Raw genomic sequence first — 19784 nt, 5'->3', positions numbered from 1 at the left:
TTTATATGAATTCGAGGGATCTGAACGCTAGGGGCCTCGAGCTTGCGCATGCACCTTAACCACTGAGCCATTCCCCAGTCGCCACTGAGTATCTATCTATCTATCTATCTATCTATCTATCTATCTATCTATCTACCTACCTATCTACCTAATCTCTATCTATCTATCTATCTATCTATCTATCTATCTATCTATCTATCTATCTATCTATCTACCTTATCTATCTATCTATCTATCTATCTATCTATCTATCTATCTATCTATCTATCTATCTATCTATCATCTATCTATTTCAGCAGCAGACGAAGGCATTATGAACAAGCTGAGTGTCCATCCGAGCGATCCCCTCCTCCCGTTCCAGGCAGGCATCTGAGTCTATTGTATGCAAGTGTGCGCAGCTGTGAGACCCAGTTGAATGTGCCTCAGCCTCATTCTAAGAAAACCCAATTGGTAAAGGTTTCTAACATTAAGCAGGAAGTGGCGAAGTACGTCTGTAATCCCAGCTACTAGAGAGGCTGAGGCAGGGCGAGCACAAGTCCAAGAGCGTGCTGGGAATAAGGGGCCCCAAGGCCAGCCTAGAACAATTTAGACACCGAATCAGAGTGAAAAGAAGTTGAAACGGGCTGGAGACACAGCTCTCACGGTAGTATGCTGGAGGCTCTGGGTTTAATCTGCAACACTGAAACAAGTTTGACTTTTCAAACCATGTGGTGAGGCTTCATTTTCACAAAAGGGAAAGGGGAGGTGTAGGAGGGCCAGCTTGTTTGCTTGCTTCTGAGATCGGGTCTCTCTCCATCGTCCAGACTGGCTTCCTTCTGTCTAAGCTTTCTGAGTACTAGAATTACAGCTGTGCCCCACCATGCCCGAGCCCAGATGCACCCCTTTTGTGTGAACGTTGAAAGGACCCAAGAGAGAGTTCCCGACATTTGGGATACATCCTTTGCACCTCAAACACATTCCAAGCCTCCATATTTGGTCTACGTTTAATGTAGATACAATAAGAAACACTCCGTTTGAAGCAGAATGGGGCTGAGTGGAACTGGTTTCTTTTCTTGTGAGGTTGCATGAAGGGTTGCTCACAAATGACCAGACATCAGGACTCTGTGGACTGAAATAGATGTTTCTGAGGGCTCAGACACTTGGGGAGAGGGGATCACCAAACTCCCCATATGGGCTCTGTGTTGCTCTTGGTTACCATGGTGGCAAAACCAGAATCAAATTTGTCATGTGCTGACTCTGAGGCCCTCAACAGGTTCTTAACTGTTTAAGCCCTGGCTTCCTCATCTAAAGGGCACTGATGGCGAACAGTCTCCCTGAGTTACTTTGAGGATTAAAGAAAAGAAAGGCCAGGGCTGGGGGTGGGGCTCAGCTGTTGGCCTGCTCAATGCCATGCTGGAGTCCAGGTTCTACCTGGCACTTCTTAACCAGGCGTGCTGATGCATGTCTGTGATCCCAGCTTCTCTGATGTAGCAGTGGGAGAATAAGAAGGGAGAAAGGGAGGCTGGACACAGCAAGGGTGGCTGTGGTTACTGTTCCAGTTTTGTACATCTTTGCTGATGTAGTCTCCCAGCCTTGAAGTCTCAAAGCAGCTGCCTGAACAAAGCAGGGTTTCTATATCTATCTGTGCTTTCCAATGGTGCAGTAAACACACACACACACACACACACACACACACACACACACACACAGACATACACACGCACATACACATACACACATACACACAGACACACACAGACATACACACACAGACACATAAGACACACACAGACATACACAGAGACACATACGCAGACACACACAGACACACACACAGATACACAGACACACACAAACACACACAGACAGACACACATAGACACACAAGACACACATAGACACACAGACACATACACACATACACAAGACACACATACACACACACAGAGACATAGACACACACAAACACACACACAGACACCCACAGACACACACAGACACACACAAAGACAAACACATAGACACACACACACAGACACATACAGACATACACACATAGACACACATAGAGACACACACACAGATACACACAGACACACACACAGACACACACAGACACACACAGACACACAGATACACACAGACACACACACATAGACACACACAGATACACACACACACACATAGACACAGACACACAGAGAGACACACACACACAGACACATGCAGATAGATATACATAGACACACACACACAGAGACACACACACAGACACACACACAGATACACACAGACACACACATAGAGACACACAGACATACACATGCAGATATACACAGACACACACACACAGACACACACAGACACACACAGACACACACAGACACACAGATACACACAGACACACATACATAGACACACACAGACACACACAGACACACACAGACACACAGATACACACAGACACACATACATAGACACACACAGACACACACAGATACACACACACACACAGACACACACAGATACACACACACACATAGACACACACAGACACACACACAGACACACACAGATACGCAAGTAGACACACACACAGACACATGCAGATATACAGAGAGACACACACACAGACACACACAGAGATACACACAGACACATACATAGAGACACACAGACATACACATGCAGATATACACAGACACACACACACACCTTAAAACACAAACGTGTGAAATTAATTTTGGCCAAACGCAGTCTCAATAGATCCCAAATATTATTCTATCAACATATTAAAAACAAGAAAGGCTGATGTGTTTGACTGTCCACGTTTCGGACTAAGCTTTTCAAATTCGTTGAGTATTTTACACGTACTGGCCAGCCCGGTGGCGTTTGGGTATGTTTCATGTGCATGTCACTCTGCATAGCATGCGTCTCCCTCCTTGGACGAACTATGCGGGTGGGAGTTTGGAGATAAAGCCCTTGCATACAGAATGAACTGCAGATTCAGTTTTGGGAGGAGTTTGCAATCGAAGCAGGTGAGTGACCAAGATCTAAGAATCAGAGGCCGATGGGTGCTTCTATTGTAGTCGAAACCCGATAAGGGTCAGCGGCCCTCCCCAGCACCCTCTGCTGGGACCTGGGGAAAGGAGGCTCCAGTGCGCTCTGACACCACACCCTCGCCTCCTCCTTGCCACCCATCCAACTTACCCATTTACCACCCCTCAGAGATTCCTCAGTTTGGACCCTGACTCCAGCCAGTGAGCCCAGCCCGGAAGTGGAAGCCTGTCTCTGAGACCTGGCTCCTCACCAAGGGCTCTAAGCTTCCTTTGTCCTCCCTGTTCACTTAAATTGATTGCGCCCATGGGTTTATCTGAGTGAGCAGCTGAAGTTACGTAAGGACAGGAGCAGCTCAGAAGACGATGGTGATTCACAAGGAAAAGGTTGGGAAGGCCAACAAGCCCCCGTCATGTCCCTTCATCTACCTACATCTGAGTCACTCCTGACGACGGCTTTGTGCATGGTCACATTAGCCAAGGGGAAGGGCAGAGTGAATCCTGGGAGTGGCTGATCCTTCTCTTCAAATACAGAGCAGCCTGGCTCGCCCACACACCCAGGGCAGAGAGCATTACAGCGTACATGGCTACATTGCACATCAAAACCCTAAGCCGAAAGCCATCAGGAGAATGGCTAAGTCCTGCCAGTTCTCTCAATAAGACTGGCTTCCTCCGTTCCTTGCATTCAAGCATCCTGGGTAGCCTGGAGTGAAGATAGTATGGGGACAAGAGAATCAGGACAAAGTTCAGAGAGTTCCCTGGTAGCTGTGGTAATTTAGATAAGCCGTTTTACCTCTGCAAGCCTGAAGTTTCCCATCTGCAAAATGGGCTGAATACTAATTTCCACATCTCAGAGTTTCTGCAGCGGTAGATACGATCGAACAGAGCATTAGGCTCAATAAGAACTAAGGACGATTAGGAAGGTGTCTGAAATTATTGATAAGTATCTATATAGCTGCAGGGCACAGAATCACGTAGCTGTCTGGGAAGCCTCTGTGTTTAGACTCATTCCTTCTCTCTCTCTCTCTCTCTCTCTCTCTCTCTCTCTCTCTCTCTCTCTCTCTTTAATTTTTTGCATGAGGGCTTGCCAAACACTTAGCTCACACGACGTCTTAAATTTCATTTGGAGAGAAAGCGATGCTCTGGGTATTAACTTGCTCTCCCATAATGGCGAAGCAAAGGTGGAGTGAGACTGTAATTATAAAATCAAAGGCAGCAGGTATTCATTGAGATTTTACAATGCTCCAATCACCGAGATAGTCAGTGGGTAAAAGGAGTACCAACCACTTCCTTTGTCCATGAACAGCAGAGAAACTAGTCTGAGGGAAGATTAAATAGACACACGATGACATTAGTCTGCTAGTGCTTTCTCTAGTCTGTCCTGTCCGCGTGAACAGCAGGTACCTCTCCCCTGTCCCTGGAGGTGGTGAGAGGTAAGAGAGTACTTGGCACTCACAAAAGTCATCAGGGCTGTGGGCAGGATGGAGTTAGGACCTTGGATACTTCTCGCTGTCACGGCCGTTACTCCCCAGTGTAGTGGTTCTCAGTGTCGTTTGACAGTGTCTAAAGCGTGATGCTTGATGGGTGCATCTGTGGCGGGGAAAGGTGCTGTCCACAGCCAAGGGGCAGAGGCCACTGATGTAACAGAGTGTAAGCCAGCCCCTAGGGACACAAAGCCCTTGGATTAATGTGTCAGTCCTGTTGGTGTAAGCACGGCCCTCTGTGGTAGGGAAGAGATGGTGGAGACCCTGTAAATGGAATGTAGGCAACAAGAGGGACTTCCCAGGTAAGGCAAAACCAGGAACATTAGAACAGGGAGATAACCAGGTGATCTTTTCCGCCACCTTGGGAGGATCCAACGGAGGGAAGTTAGGCCAGAGTGAGTTGACCCCGGAAGCAGGGGTCAGAGAGCTGCTGCAGCCACTTAGAAGAGGAAGTACTGGCTCTGGGCAGCCTTTTGAAGCTGAGACATGGGGCTCTATAGTCACATACATAAATGTATGTATGTATATATGTATGTATGTATATAAATGTATGAAGTATGTATGTAGGTATGTATGATGTGTGTATGTATTCATGTATGATGTATGTATGTACATACATATGGTGTATGTGTGCACATTATATGTATGGTGTATGTATGTAGGTATGTATGTACATATGATGTGTTCATGTATGCATGTATGATGCATGTATGTACATACATATGGTGTATGTGTTTATTATGGTGTATGTATGTTTGCATGATGTATGTATGATGTATGTATGTATGATGTAAGCATGTATGCATTGATGTGAATGTATGTATGATGTATGTATGGTGTATGTATATAGGTATTTATGTACATATGATGTGCATATGTATATATGTATGATGTATGTATTCATGTATGTATGTATGCATTGATGTATGTATATATGATGTATGTAGTTACATATATACGTATGATGTGTGTATGTACGTATGTATTTATGTATGGTGTATGTGTGATATATGCATGTATGCATGATGTATGTATGTATAATCCCTTAAGCCCTGATAAAATATGCTCTTCCCTGCAGCTGGAGAAAGTCATCTAAGTTCAAAGAATGGCCAATTAAAGCTCACAAATTTAAATGTCTGGTCCAGTGGGAATGGGTGACTGCTGTCAGGTTAGAAATACCCACACCAGAGACAGCATTCTCCGACTCCTTCTATTTGAACCTGGTTACGTTTAAATATTCCAAACTTAGTTTCCCGATGAAGAATGTATTACTGAACTGGAGATGGGGCATGAATTAGACGCTTGGTGGTGACTGAAGGTTGGGAAGAGTGGGGCTATTTCTCTAAGAGTGAATGTGAAGGCTTCTGTTTCATATGCACAAATTAACCCTTGAGAATTATTTGCTCTCCATTAAATTGTACAACTAGGGAAGTCATCAGTGCTGCCTGTAAGGTCCTCCAGGGGTTACAAACACAAAGGAGTTTTCTTGAAATGGCTTTCCTAAAACATCTCTTTTGTACCTCCTTAAGAAATGCACCCCCCTCCCCAAATTACATGTTGGATGTAAATTTACAAAAACATTAAAGACCGTAATTCCACGGCCATACCATATGTTATTAATGTCTGTCAACAGTGTTTAGCCAGAGACTGCTGACAGTTCTGTGTTTGCTATCTAAATACATCATAAATAAATCAGGGATGAAGCATTGGGTAAACCGTCCTCACTGACTGGAAACGCAGACGGAGCAAACACAACGCCACTGAGAGTACACACAACTGTGTAATGCCAAAGGCACGTCACGCTGGTACTTGACAAAGTGACAGTGACCTCCCTACAGGGCTGGGGCTGGAGGGAGGGAGGGGTGTGGAGACAGAGAGGAGAGGGAGAGAGGAAGGACACACGTCTGTGCTGGACACACACTCTCAGAGCTCTCTGGGCACAAAGGAAATTCCAGGCAAAGAGGACCAGGGGCCGGGAGGGAATGCTAAAGTCTGGTTTCTGGTTTCTGGACAGTGGGTTGGTGTAGGCAACTTGAATCCTTTACTGAAACTGACCACCTCTGCAAGGCTGGCTATAGTTAGTAAACCTTTGATCTAATTTGCATGTGCAAAACCGGTGTGCAAAAATCTTGTGCCTTTTGGACCTTGAGTGTGTTAGAATTACCCAAAATTTAGCCAGAAAATTCTGAACTCATCTTTGTGAGTGAGATCTCTCTCTCTGTCTCTCTCTCTGTCTCTCTGTCTCTGTCTCTCTCTGTGTGTGTGTGTGTGTGTGTGTGCACACGCATGTTTAAAACGTGAGCAATTCTCCCTCAGTGCTTTAGTACAGATACCACAAAGGAAGGCTCATATCAGAGTGCTCAGTTCAGATACACGGTGATCAATTCAGTGTTCCCTTTATCTTTCCAGGGTCTTGCCTATAGTTCGGGGATCCTTTAGGTAAGAGGGCACGGAGGTCAATCGTGCTATGACTGAGCCTGCTGGCTCTACATCCGAGGTGACAAGTTGATTAAGCGCCTCACTGGGTGGCATCTTAGAAAGTTTTTGAAAACAGTAGTTAGTTGCCGATTCTCCGTGTACCTCCGGGAGGTTGACCGACTTTGAATAGGACCCGCAGATATGTCTGGCTACTCCACACATGATATTGAGAAAAGAGAATTCCTCTCACTAAAAGGGAAGGGGGCTCTTAATGTCACCCACGAATCCCAACAGCTGAGCCACTCTTGAACTTACTGTCAGTGCCTGGGTCATTCCTTTGATCAACAGCATAATAACAGAATTCAGTAACAAAGTAGGAGGTGGTTGCTGACAGGGTTTGGACAGCAGCAACTGCTTAGGACACAGCCTGACTCTGGGCCTCTCCAGAACGGCGTTACTCTCCAAGGTGAGCCGGCCTACCAGCAAGTCCACTGGCGCTGCTCTCAGCACACACACAAAAGTAGAATTCACCGCTGCGGACGAGGACATTAATCTGCAGGCTCCCTGTTCCTGAGTCACCCGCAGTCAGGGCTGCAGACACTTTGTGTACTGCGTAAATCTGGCTCAGAGCCATGGGTGGGCGGGAGGGGAAGGTGTTTCTTATGACATATTAGGACGGCAATGGTTTACCTGCCTTCTCAGTCTGTTAGGGTGGGGGGAGTTCATGGTGCTGGGTCATTTAAAGTTTGAGATTTCCTGTGCTCTTTCCAAGAAAGGGAAAATAAACCAGGCTGCTTTCCTTGCCTGAGCAGTGAGGGTGGCGGGCAAAGAAGGGGCATGTTGGGTCACGTCCTGGCACACCGAGGTGCCCTCATTTCATTTTGAGGATGATGTAAAGCCAAGTTTTGGGAAACAAAGACAGTAGGACCATTTTACTCTCTGTTTGGAAGCAGCTGAGCTCCACACCACCCCCTCTCAAGGGTTCAGGTTAAAAGCAGGAATTCAGGTCTGTCTGGAAATGACAGACATTCGTCTTTTATTCGGATTTTATTTTCCTATGCAGCTTTTGCTAACAGAACTGTCTTTGATCAGCTTACCTGGGCGACACGGAGCCACATAATTCAGGAAGAAAAGCATTGTCCACTGACTGAGGACTTCCCCACCTAGATACTAAGCCTCAGATTGTCATTAACGACCCTTAATCACACAGTGCAGGCTCCCATGAGGAGGGAGCCCCTACCCTTTGATGCCTTGACACTGAATTTTGCTTCTGCTGGGCACATCCTATCTCCAAGGCTTGGGATGAGTTCGGTCATCATCAGAAGCTCAGCAGAGAGGAGGCCTTGTCCCCTGACCCTCTGCCTGAACATTCTGTTCTTCCTTCTCAGCTCTTGCCACAGCTCCCACCTTTGGGAGAATCACAAAGGGTCAGAGAGTTACAGAGTAGTGAAGGACTGCAGAGAAGGGTGGGGTCAGGGATGAGGAGTGTTCACTCGCAAAGCCTGGTATAGCGGTCGCTAAGGGGTCTGTGCACGAGAATTCTATAGTCCTTGCAAGGTCACAGTCAGGACTGGCCTGCGATTGATTCTGAAGTGGAACTTGGCAGTTCAGCTATTCACAGCCGACATTTCCAAGCTAAACAAGGCTGGTTTGGGAGACTATGCCCTTCTCAAGTCACTCAGGGTGAATCCCTGTCTTCAGTGGCCCCAAGAAGCTGGGCCCAGGTCTTACCTAGGTCAAGCAATTAATGCCCCTGCCTCTAGAAGTCCCAGCAATTCCCGAAGCCCCCTCAACTGCCACCGTACAGAGTTCCCTTCTCACGGCGACCCTGACGCAGACCCTGGAAGGGTTAAGGGGTATGAATGACAAGCCTTCGACATGATTTACAGCGTGCGGCCCTGTAGTGAAACCGGGGCTTGATGGATGATGCCGAAAGTCGGAGACTAACCATAAATCATGTCTTTGAATCACTGACAAAGATAAAGGAGAGAAAGAAAAGGCAGTGGCGTTGACATTCACTCTCCCAATAATGTACATTGACTAGTTACAATGTGGAGCCTTAATTAAAAAAAGCCAACTCCAGGTATTCACCTCGCCGGGGCCCTCCTACCTCTTGGGGGCCTGCCCTTTGAGGTGACAAACCAGAGGTGCAACCACCCCTTTTGAGAAGGTCACTACTGTGGCCAGGTGACATACAGTGTGGGTACCGCCAGCTCCCAATTAGGCAGGACAAATATATCGTACCAATGAGACAAAAGAAGATCAGTTAGGGGTGCCGGTAAAGACCCCAGCCCTCATTCTTCCTGTGCCAAAGAGTGTCATTACCACTAGTGTGGCAGATCCAGAGGTCTGAGTAGGCTGGAGAGGAGGTGACTCCTGGCATATCCTGAGGTCTCTTCCTCAGGATGCAAGGGACACCCATCCTTCCTCTGGTTGAGGGTGAAAGGCAGAGTCTCTCTGTCAACTTCGGATGGGTCTCCTCTTAGCTCAGGTGGAGAATCTCTCTCCTACAGTGGAACGCATCTCACATATGTTTCCTTAACGGCTCGACCATATGTGCCGAGTACCTGCCGGGCTCTAGAACGTTCTGACGGTGTGACCACTGGCAACGAAGACCGAGTGCTGAGAGAAATGTTTAGCGTCACCTGTGGTTTTCGGCACCATGTTGGGCAGACTCTGGAAGTGCCAGTCAATTAAAGGATCACTTGAGCCTCAGTCTCGCTGCTCATAAAACTCCGCTAAATGGAGAGATCTCCTTTTCCCGCTGATGGGGATATCTAAGTGGGTTGATCATTGGCCACTGTAAAATAGTCAGTACTGTAACGGAATGTTTTATTTGGAAAACAAAACATTTTCCGGTCCTTTCCGCCCCGAGTTGATTATGATTGGATTGGAGCAACACGCAGGTAGAGAAAGTAGGGCCCTCCTGACAAAGCGAGAACAGGAAGATGGGAAGGAAGAAGGAAGAGAAAGGCTCACCAGCATCGAAACGCTTGCCTGTGTGTGTGTGCCTGCCGACGCGTATGTAGATTTGTCTGCCACGCGTGTCTGTGAGACTTCTGAACAGAGACATACAGACTCTCTGCTCTGTGACTGCCATGACCCAGTGCCCAGTGAGCAAGAGGGAACACGCTATAGACAACAGGAAAAAATGGGGGGGGGGTCAAAAGGACTACACTGTCCTCCCGTGCACCGCATCCCACGGCGGACATCTATAAAGCAGAAACTTCACATTCACTTGTAGGATATTTATAAGAGATAGAAAAGTCGCTGAATTGAGGCTGTCCATGAAAACCTCAGACCCTGCGTCTGCTTTGCTGGGTGGTTGTGAATATGTGCACAATCCGAGGCCCATATAATGTTATACATACAGCACTTTATGGAATCAAAGCTTTTATATGATTTACAACATAAATGGAGTGGCCAACAGAAGCTATAACATACAAAACATTTTACCAAGAGCCACTCAAGGCGTGCTTAATCCGTGAACCACCGGGAAGGCTGGGCTTTTTCTTTGGCAATAGTGAATACTGATGGTTAACCACCCACGATCTGTCCCATTTACGGGAAGGTCGAGTTGCGCCAAGAAGCACGGCTACATGCGTGAAGCCATCCTTTGACTGTCCTTAGAGGCTCAGTAGGAAACATGCCCTAACCAGGGTGATGCCCGCTATTCATTTTAAAGACACAGGCAAGTTGAGGGGGAATCTGAGCTCGTCTCTGTAAGAAACGTGGGCTTGGAAACCAGTGTGTAGCTACCTTGAAGCCGCTGTGTTGGTTTTGAAGTTCGCACACATTAAAACTGCATCATCTATCAATCTTACGGTTAGATGTCACTTATGAAAATCTACTGAGTATTGTTTTCATCTTGCCTTACAACAAGCCGAGAAGTCTCATGAATACTGAACAGGGCCGGAAACCCACCCGGCTCATCTTTTATTTTTAAAGGTCTCGGCACTTTGGAACGTCAGGGTTTCTGTGTTGGAAATCACACCTCAGAGCACTGAGTGGGGGGTTTTCTTCTCCAGTTTCCATCCTGCGTAGGAGCAAGAGGCAAGCCACCTCACATTATCAACGTGACTCGGGTGGTCCTGCTGCCTCCCTGCCACCTCCTGTCTTTGAACTCTGTAGGCGTAAGTCGTTAACGGGATGGACCGCTGGGTTCACGTGGACACTACTACGCGGATGTGACCCAGCGAGCAAATGAGTTGGGCAGACACCTGGGCTGTCATTTTACCAGCTTCCCTGCCAATCGGTCCTTATCCCTACATTGATTTGATAAAAAGGGAGGGGGGAAGCAAAGAGAAAACAGTTAAAATCACCAGGCATCCCTGTCTACTTTCTTTGTGAAGTTCACGTTGATAGTGTATCATTATATCCCAAGCAGTTAGTGTTGCTGCCCCTCTAGCAGAGAGAGCATCGCAAGAGAGACAGCATGTTGTTTGCTCACAAGGAAATTGCCTTGCCAATTTGAAACATGATGGTGATGGTGGTGGTGATGATGATGATGGTGGTGATGGTGATGATGATTATGATGATGATGGTGATGGTGATGATGATGGTGGTGGTGATTATGATGATAATGATGGTGATGACCACAGTGATTGATCTGAGAGGTGCTGACTGGTGCGAGGACTAGTACCCATTGTGCAAATCTTTGTTCTAAGCAATTTGCCAGTAACAACATATTCAATTTTTATCAGGATCCCTCATGAGATACAATTATTATTAAAGCTTTTATGGAATATTCTTTCTGGGCAGAGAAACAGAACAAAACTCGAGTGGCTTGGTGAGATTTTGCCGCTATTCCTTCGTGGCTGCCATCGACTGGAGCAGCGCAGAGTCTCCCTGTCAGTATGGAAGTGTGTGTGTGTGTGCTCTGTAGTTCCTCACCCTATGGTTTAACTTCATGCTATCTGCCTGATGCAGTCATTGGGAGGGCTTCATTAATGCAAAAATACTTGGATATTTTTGATTTAAGAATCTCTCCTTCTTTCCTCCCTTCCTCCATCCCTCTTTCCCTCTTTTCTACTCCAATATCCGTCTCTCTCCTTTGAGTGCTCTCTCTCTCTCTCTCTCTCTCCTCTCCCCCCTTCCCCTCCCCTCCCCCTCCCCTCCCCCTCCCCCTCCTCCTCTTCCTCAGCATTCCACATAGCCCAGGCTAGGTGAAAATGTGTTGTGTTCTTGAGGAGGACCTAAACTTCTGGTCTTCCCGATTTCATCTTTGGAGTACTGAGACTGCAGGCACGCACCACCATATCTGATTTGTACAGAGCTGGGGAGGAGCCCAGAGCTCAGAGCATGCTGGGTGAGCACTACACCAACGGAGACACATCTCGACTCCTTTGCATTTTTCTATAGCTTTTCTAGTTCCTGATTTCAGAATTTTTGGAAGGAGAATATGTCTTTATATTTATTTCTATTCACCATCATTCTAAACATGCATAAACTTCGTATGACCCGTTCAGAATGGCATTGGCAGAACCTGGTCCTTGAAAGCGATGTGGTTTTTGGAATATTCGATATCAACTCACCCCATCCTCGCCACTGTCAACTGAAGATCAGAGTCAATCGTACCCCCAGTGGAGATTAGTATACAGCAGGCATTAATTAAAAACATTAGCACAGGAGGCTGGTTAAGTGGACTCTGGCGCCCTCTTCTGGATTCCTTGGGTACCTGCACTCACGTGCATGTGTACACCCAGAGACACATACATGTAGACAAAAATAATAAAATTATATCTTTAAGCAAATATACTGATATTTTTATAGAATTTTACAAGTTAGTGTAGGTGATAATTTTATATATATTATGTTTTCTTATTCTTTAAAACATACTATGTATATTTATAAGGATACAGGTCTTTATTAGTATTTATTAGTATATGTTTGTGTGTCCACTGGAATAGAGATAGCCTAATTATATTCATATTTGGATCCATTTCTTCCAGTGACCAATGTATTACTTCTGGGTATAATTCTGTCTCAAAACCATTCACTTTCCTACAGTCCTTCTGCATTCGAGACCATTTCCGAATCAAACCCGGAAGGGTTGGGCAGTGTGAGATCGCCACCAAGAAACATTCAAAATCAACAGCCCCACTTTTAGGGTCAAGCTTTTCTGACTTGCACTTCACAGTCAAGTGTAGATTTTGCACCTCACATCGACAACTGGGTGAATGTTCCAGAAATGGGCAGACTCGCCCCAAGTGAAGTACAGAGATTCCTGTCAGGCACTTCAAAGAATCTGTTTAGGTTTGGGGCTTGAGACTGTGTGCTGATGCAAGATGGGTGTCGTGATGGATGAGCGACCCTCCTCTCCCCTCCCCTCCCCTCTCCCGTCCCCTGCCCTCCCCTCCTCTCCCTTTAAGGAAGATGGACTGACTGAAGGGGCAGCACTCTGAACACAGCAGAGCAACGCTGAATCAGAATGGCAGGGGCGTTTGCGGGGGCAGGGGGCTCATGAGTTCTGAGGAGGGAAACATGAGCAGGAAACAGCCGTTGTTTGTCCTGACAAACTGCCTGTCCTGATGGATTAAGTACCGCAGGTAGAGCCGCGAGCCCCTCCAGGGCCAGGGCCAGCGTCTTTCTGACCTGCCTCTAGTCTCTTCCACAAACCCTGATGATGTATGAGAAGGGTTGGCGGTCTGAGTGCCAGGTGAGCCGGCTTAGTCTAGGCTGCTGCTCCCGAGAGACTGCATCAACGCACCGCCCACCCCTCGTTTCCCTGGGGACCCTGATGCTCCTCCCGGGGAAACTCTCTCTTCCCAGAAATGCTTCTGAATAAAACAATTATCTAACACGCATTATTATTCCTCTTCCCGATAGCATTTCCTGTCCTCTTACCGTAAAAAAACCAAAAACCAAACAAACAAACAATCAAACAAAAAACAAAACCAAAAAGGCCCACCTCGGAAGAGCCCTGAGAACTTTGCAAGGGAAAGCAGCCACGTGACTCTTGAGTCATTTTAGATTTACGCGGGGCCTGGGGCGCCCATCCTGTCGGGTGCTAAAATCCTGCAGCTGTTCTTTGAGGACCACCCGGCTTGCCATGAGCCACATCTGACAAAGCGATACCATCCGCTTCCAGAACGCGTCCCACAGTTATTCTTGGAGAAAAGGTAAAGAGCAAACAGCCAGCTAACGGCTCACTGCGGCAGAGACAAAGCCGGTCTGGCCATTTGTCAACGCTCGCGACACCCGTGTGCTTTAAGTACAGACACCTCTCTCATTACAGCCTTAAACGATAACACGGTATTACATCAGAGATGACAAATGACATAGACGGTGGGGGTTCCTATACCCGATCGATCCCGGCTCAGGAGGAAGACGCATCTCGAATGGATCGACAGAGTGGACAGGAGCCCTCACCACACGGCAATGCTTTCTGGGCGCCTTGTTTGGACTGGAGGCTGGGTGTACGCATTTGGGTGTGACACCCCCTCCCAAGTGCTCTGTAGCTCCCAGCCTTGCACTGAGAGTCAAAATCATCACCACTGCCCTGTATCTGTATGGAATTGAATTCTAAAAGGCACGGGCCAAGGAATTGATTAGCTAGTTCCTTCCACAGTGTAGCGCTGTTTAGGTAATGCACACAAAGGCAGGGGCTCCTTTAAAAAAAAACACCAGGCTTAATGACAGAAATGGAAGATCTGTAATTAACAAGATGAAGGTCCTGGGTCATTCTCTCTATCTCCTCCTTGGTGTTGTTGTGGCTGCAGTTGGTTCTTCCTCCTCGTGGTAGTCCTCCTCCCCCTCCTCCCCATACCCCTCCTCATCTTTCTCCCCCTCTTCCTCCTCCTCCTCCTCTTGCTTAGTATTCCTGCCCACACCCTGCCTTCAAGACGGGAAAGGCTTTTATGTTTAGATCATAAAGAGATGACTCCTCCCTGAGTGGTGAGCAGGGATGAGTGTTCCTGTGTCGATGACTTCTCCTGCCGGTGGCTACACTTAGATGACGTTAGGTGGAGAATGACTTGGGGGACAGGATAAAGAACTTAACAGAAAGGAAATGCGGTCAGGTGAGCATTTGCAAGCCGCTAAAGGGAAATCGTCTCTATGTTTGGGCTCCCAGGTTTGACACGATGTCCCCCAAACAGCGGGCAGGGGAGGATTCGACCAGTTCCCACTCAGTAAAAGTGACAGGGTTGGTGGGAACATGGAGTCTACCTGCTTGACCCTTAGCTTTCGCAGAGGTACCTAAGAAGTCTTATCAAAGATACATTTGGTATGTCTGATATTTTTATTATTGAAATTTCCTTAAGAGGTTCTAATTTTTAACATGAGGTGTGACCACCGATGACTTAAGCCAATGGTACTTAGTAACTAGGTGCCACAAAAAGGACTACAATGTAGCATTTGCATTTTCACGGTGTAATGCCCTTGCTGTTACCAAGTAGAAGCAACCACTAAGGAAACAGGGATGAGAAATGCACAGTTAGGATTCATGACGATACACGCTGACTCCACCCGGTAGGGGTTTCACTCAGAGGGAACTATGACAGTCGTTACTAAGAGCATGAGATCAGGACGGGCTTGGTCCACGGTGCTGACGGGGAGATGTGGAAACACAACAGAACGGGGGAAGGACTCCGAGGTCAATAAGACCCACACGACAGCTCCCAGGTGACCACATTTCTGTCGTGTCTGAGAGTTCACGGCCGTGTTCAACTTTCACCATCCTCCATCTTGAGTTATGAGAGTCACCATAAAGGAACGGAGGTTAAGAGTCAATAAAACTTCCTCTGATGATGATAGAAGTGGGATGCTGCCATTAAAAAGGCCTTAATTAAATGACTGATTACTAATTAGTGTTGCAACCATTAAGAGAGTGGTTGTTGGGCCACTAGACATCCATCTAGGAAATGGAGCTAGGAGCTGCAGAGAGGATGCTCTACCTGGGAGGCGCGGCACTCGGCGATGATGTGAGTGGGGGACACCTTTTCATCTCTCCAGCGCTCACACCTCCGATAGGTCTCAAAGCAGGCATTCGGTCTGAACACACGGGTTTTATGCATCATGGCTACCCTGCCCGAGATGGAAGATCGAGTTCAGGGACAGCAGGAAGCTTCCAGAGAAACCCAGAGGAAAGATATTCTCAGAACAACCGGATCTACCTCTTCTGTGGTTCTGGATCCCACAGAAAGGGCCATGCTAGATTATGCAGGTTCTTGAGACAAGCAGAGTGACACACAGTCTGGGATTTGGTAGCGGCTTAGTGCCTGGTTCAGCTGGGAAAAATATGGATGTGCCCTGGCTATTACCAAGTCCAAATATGGGATCACAGGCTTCTGGTACTAGCACTCAAGGGGACAAAGAGCCTTCAGACAGCCTAGGCTGCATAGTGAGACACACACACACACACACACACACACACACAGACACACGCACCATCCAGACGCATATACATACTACATATACATAAATACTCACACATGTACAGAGACACACACATACTCACACACATATACGGTTATACATATGTACACACCATACATACACACACACATATATACTCACTACACATACTCACACGTATATACATTGACACACTCAGACACACACACACATGCACATGCGCATGCATACATGCGTGAACACACAGATATACTCACACCATCTAGGCACATATACACACTACACACATAAATATACACATATACACACTACACACATAAATACACACATATACACAGACACACATATACACACACATATACAGATACACATATGCACACACCATACACACATATGCACATAAACACTCCACAAACATAAATACACACACTCAGAAACACACACACACTAACACAGTGTTGAAGAAAACACGTGCTGTTGGCTGAGGACAGTACCATCTACATCAGCGCACACTAGTGTCTCACTGTGGTTTGCATGTATGTGTCTGAGTGTCTTCTGAAGTGTACACACGGAGGCCTCATAAGGTGTTTCTGAGGCACACACTAAGACACTGGTGGCACTGCCCTCTGAGTGATTGAAAAGACAGTTTTATCTTCCACGTTTTCCTCGTCTCCATTTCTTAGTATTTTACAACACACCCATTTTGTCACTCCCTTTATAAATAGATTATTTTTTATTTTTATGTGTGTATGTGTGTGCATGTGTGTGTGCATGTGTGTGTGTGTGTGTGTGTGTGTGTGTGTGCCATATGTGTGTAGTGCCTTTGGAAGCCAGAGGAGGGTGTTGGATCCCTGGATCTGGAGTCACAGGCACTTGTGAGCTATCTAACGTGGGTGCTGGGGATTGAACTTGGGTCCTCTGGAAGAGCAGCAAGTGCTTATGACTGCTGATCCAACTCTCAGCCTTAAAAGGTTATTTTTTTAAAATAAAGAAAGCACTTAGACTAAACAAACATTAAGTCTCTCCTTCCCTCCCCTCTTCCCTCCCCCTTCTTCTCTTCCCCTCCTTTTCTCCACCTAATAGGACACATCAATGTGCAGGAAAGAGCAAGCCAGAGTCACCTACTTCAACTGTTTTATCTAGGCTTGCACTCCGAATCACAGGGTCCAGACGGATACCTAGGCACATGACAAGAGTCTGGAAAGACGTCCATTGGCTGATGCTGGGCTGTAGCCACACCACCTGTGGCCAGAGGAGACCAGGAGTCAGAGGGCACCCAAAAGAAGATGGCAGTCACCAGGAGGAAAAGCTGCTAAGAAGGAATGGGTTGTTCAGCCATGCTGTCCAGGGTTTCTACAGTGTAATGGGTGGCGACTTTGCCAGCAAGGACTTGTGGTATCTTTTTCAAGGGAAGATCCTCCTGGCTAATGGGGTTAGTGCTTCCACCCCCACCCTAAGTATTCAGGGATGGAGAGACGTCAGGAGAGTGACTTCTAATCTTAGCTTCATTTCCTTCTGTAGATGACTCAGTTACTGATGATGTCCCTCTGTTCCACAATGATAGACCTTTAGTGGGAAAATGTTCTGAACTAGCTCAGGACACGAGTCAGTGCCCATAGCTTTAGCCTCAGGAAGTCTTACTCTGAGTAAGTCATCACCCATCAGCTGCAGCCTCGTGTCTTTTTTTTTTTTTTTTTTTTTTGGTTCTTTTTTTCGGAGCTGGGGACCGAACCCAGGGCCTTGCGCTTCCTAGGTAAGCGCTCTACCACTGAGCTAAATCCCCAGCCCCCAGCCTCGTGTCTTTTAAGGAAGCGTTCTAGACTCGGGTGCGGGCACTTCTTCATGAGAAATTGTGGGGAGTGTGTGTGCATGGCTGTGCATTGATGCCTATGTGCACACACGTATGTGCATGACTGTGTATATGTGTGCACGGCTGTGCATTGATCCCTATGTGCACACACGTATGTGCATGACTGTGTATATGTGTGCATTGATGCATGTGCATGTGCACGAGTGTGTGCATGTCTGTGCAGTCATGTCTATGTGTGTGCACATATGTGCATGAATGTGTATATGTGCATGCATGTATGTGCAAGCATGTTGTGTGCATCGTGTGTGCATTTGTGTGGGTGTGTGGTTTTCCATGAGCAGTCTACTCACATATAATAATGACTCTGAAATCTCATTGTTCTCGTTTGAATGTGGAATGTTCCCATGGGCTCATGGGTTTGAATACTTGGTAGTGCCATTTTGGGAGGTCATGGGACCTTTAAGAGGCGGGGCTTAGTTGGAGGAAGTGAGATATGGTTCCTGGCCTTTGAGGGTTATAGTTCATCATGGCTTCCTGCCTAATGCTCTGCTTCCTGTTTTCCACTTTTCCCCCAAAGACTCTGGTATTTGTCTTCCAACCTCCCTGCCATGGTGGACTCTGCTCTCTGAAACCATGAGCCATAAATAAAGCAGTAGTCCCTTCAGCTGCTTCTTCAGGGAGAAGGTAGTGTGCGGAGTAAGCAGCAGAGGGCCAGTTCGGAGAGAAGAACCCTTTGATGACTCCATGCTTTGGTTAGCCACGTGTTTGGGGGTGGGCCAGGCCACATGACCTTGGCTGCAGTACTGGCCCCCCTTCCAAGCGAAGAACGTGAACCCACCAGGGACATCTTTATGTTCCACGCAAGTGTTCTTTCAACCGATAAACCTCCCTCAGGAAGCCTGGATGTTCGGGAAGAGCTCCTTTCCCACAATGCCTTTCGAACTTCCCCACATTATCACGGAGTGGATATGGGGGTAGAGATGCCCTGGTTTAATGGTCCTCGGTCTCCAGTTTCTACAGCCGCTAGGAATGCAGGACATACTGTTCCTATGATAACATTGAAAAACGAGTTGGAAAACCTTGGCTTGTGTGACTCTAGCTCTCTATGCCAAGTTCAAAGAGAGGCGGAGACATCAGCTCCCTTGTCCACACCGAGAGCTCTTCGGGGGTTCTGCCTGGGCTCGGTCATCGTTTAAGAGGCACAGGGTGGCTACGTTAAGTGTCAGTAAACAATAGCATATGTCTGAATTTGGGGCATCCTCCTGAAGACACAGGCTCTGTCCCTCTCGAGACGGGGGACAGCAGAGAATTACGAAAGAAAATTAAGAAGCATTTGTATCTAAGCCATCTGGGAACAAAGATTGGCAGAAAATGTCCCCGGCCTGAATTGCACGTTACTCTGAGCACATCTGTCAGTGGGAAAAAGGGTCCCAGACTGGCAAGCAGCAGGAACGCTGGCTCAGTGAGGACCACTTAGATACATTACCAGCAAACTCCCAATTAACCGATTGATCAATGCCATCGATTTAGTCCCATTCAGTATTTAATTGTATGCAAACCTTCAGTCAATAGCTGTTTGGAACTGGAACTCCCCGGGAGTGAATCTTGCCCGCCCCTCCCGCTGGTTACTGAGCCTTCTCAGCACAGGTCATTGGGCCCTGCCCTCAGCTCCTACAGGAA

General features: G+C 47.1%; 1 protein-coding gene and 1 long non-coding RNA gene across 4 annotated transcripts in view; both read right to left on the bottom strand.

The window, feature by feature from the left end:
• The window catches only part of Tshz2 (teashirt zinc finger homeobox 2), a 446877-nt gene that overhangs the window by 236022 nt on the left and 191071 nt on the right, over nucleotides 1–19784 (bottom strand).
• Nucleotides 15170–17749, bottom strand: LOC147995836 (uncharacterized). The gene is made up of 3 exons (XR_015684009.1): nucleotides 17420–17749; nucleotides 15835–15964; nucleotides 15170–15704 (listed from the first exon to the last, which is right to left on the bottom strand). It is a non-coding gene; the product is annotated as an uncharacterized LOC147995836 (long non-coding RNA).

The sequence above is a fragment of the Rattus norvegicus genome, chromosome 3, assembly GCF_021556685.1.
Source record: "Rattus norvegicus strain SHRSP/BbbUtx chromosome 3, alternate assembly SHRSP_T2T, whole genome shotgun sequence".
Lineage (NCBI taxonomy): Eukaryota > Metazoa > Chordata > Mammalia > Rodentia > Muridae > Rattus > Rattus norvegicus.
The sequence above is the reverse complement of the archived record's forward strand: the minus strand, read 5'-3'. Positions and strand labels throughout refer to the sequence as shown.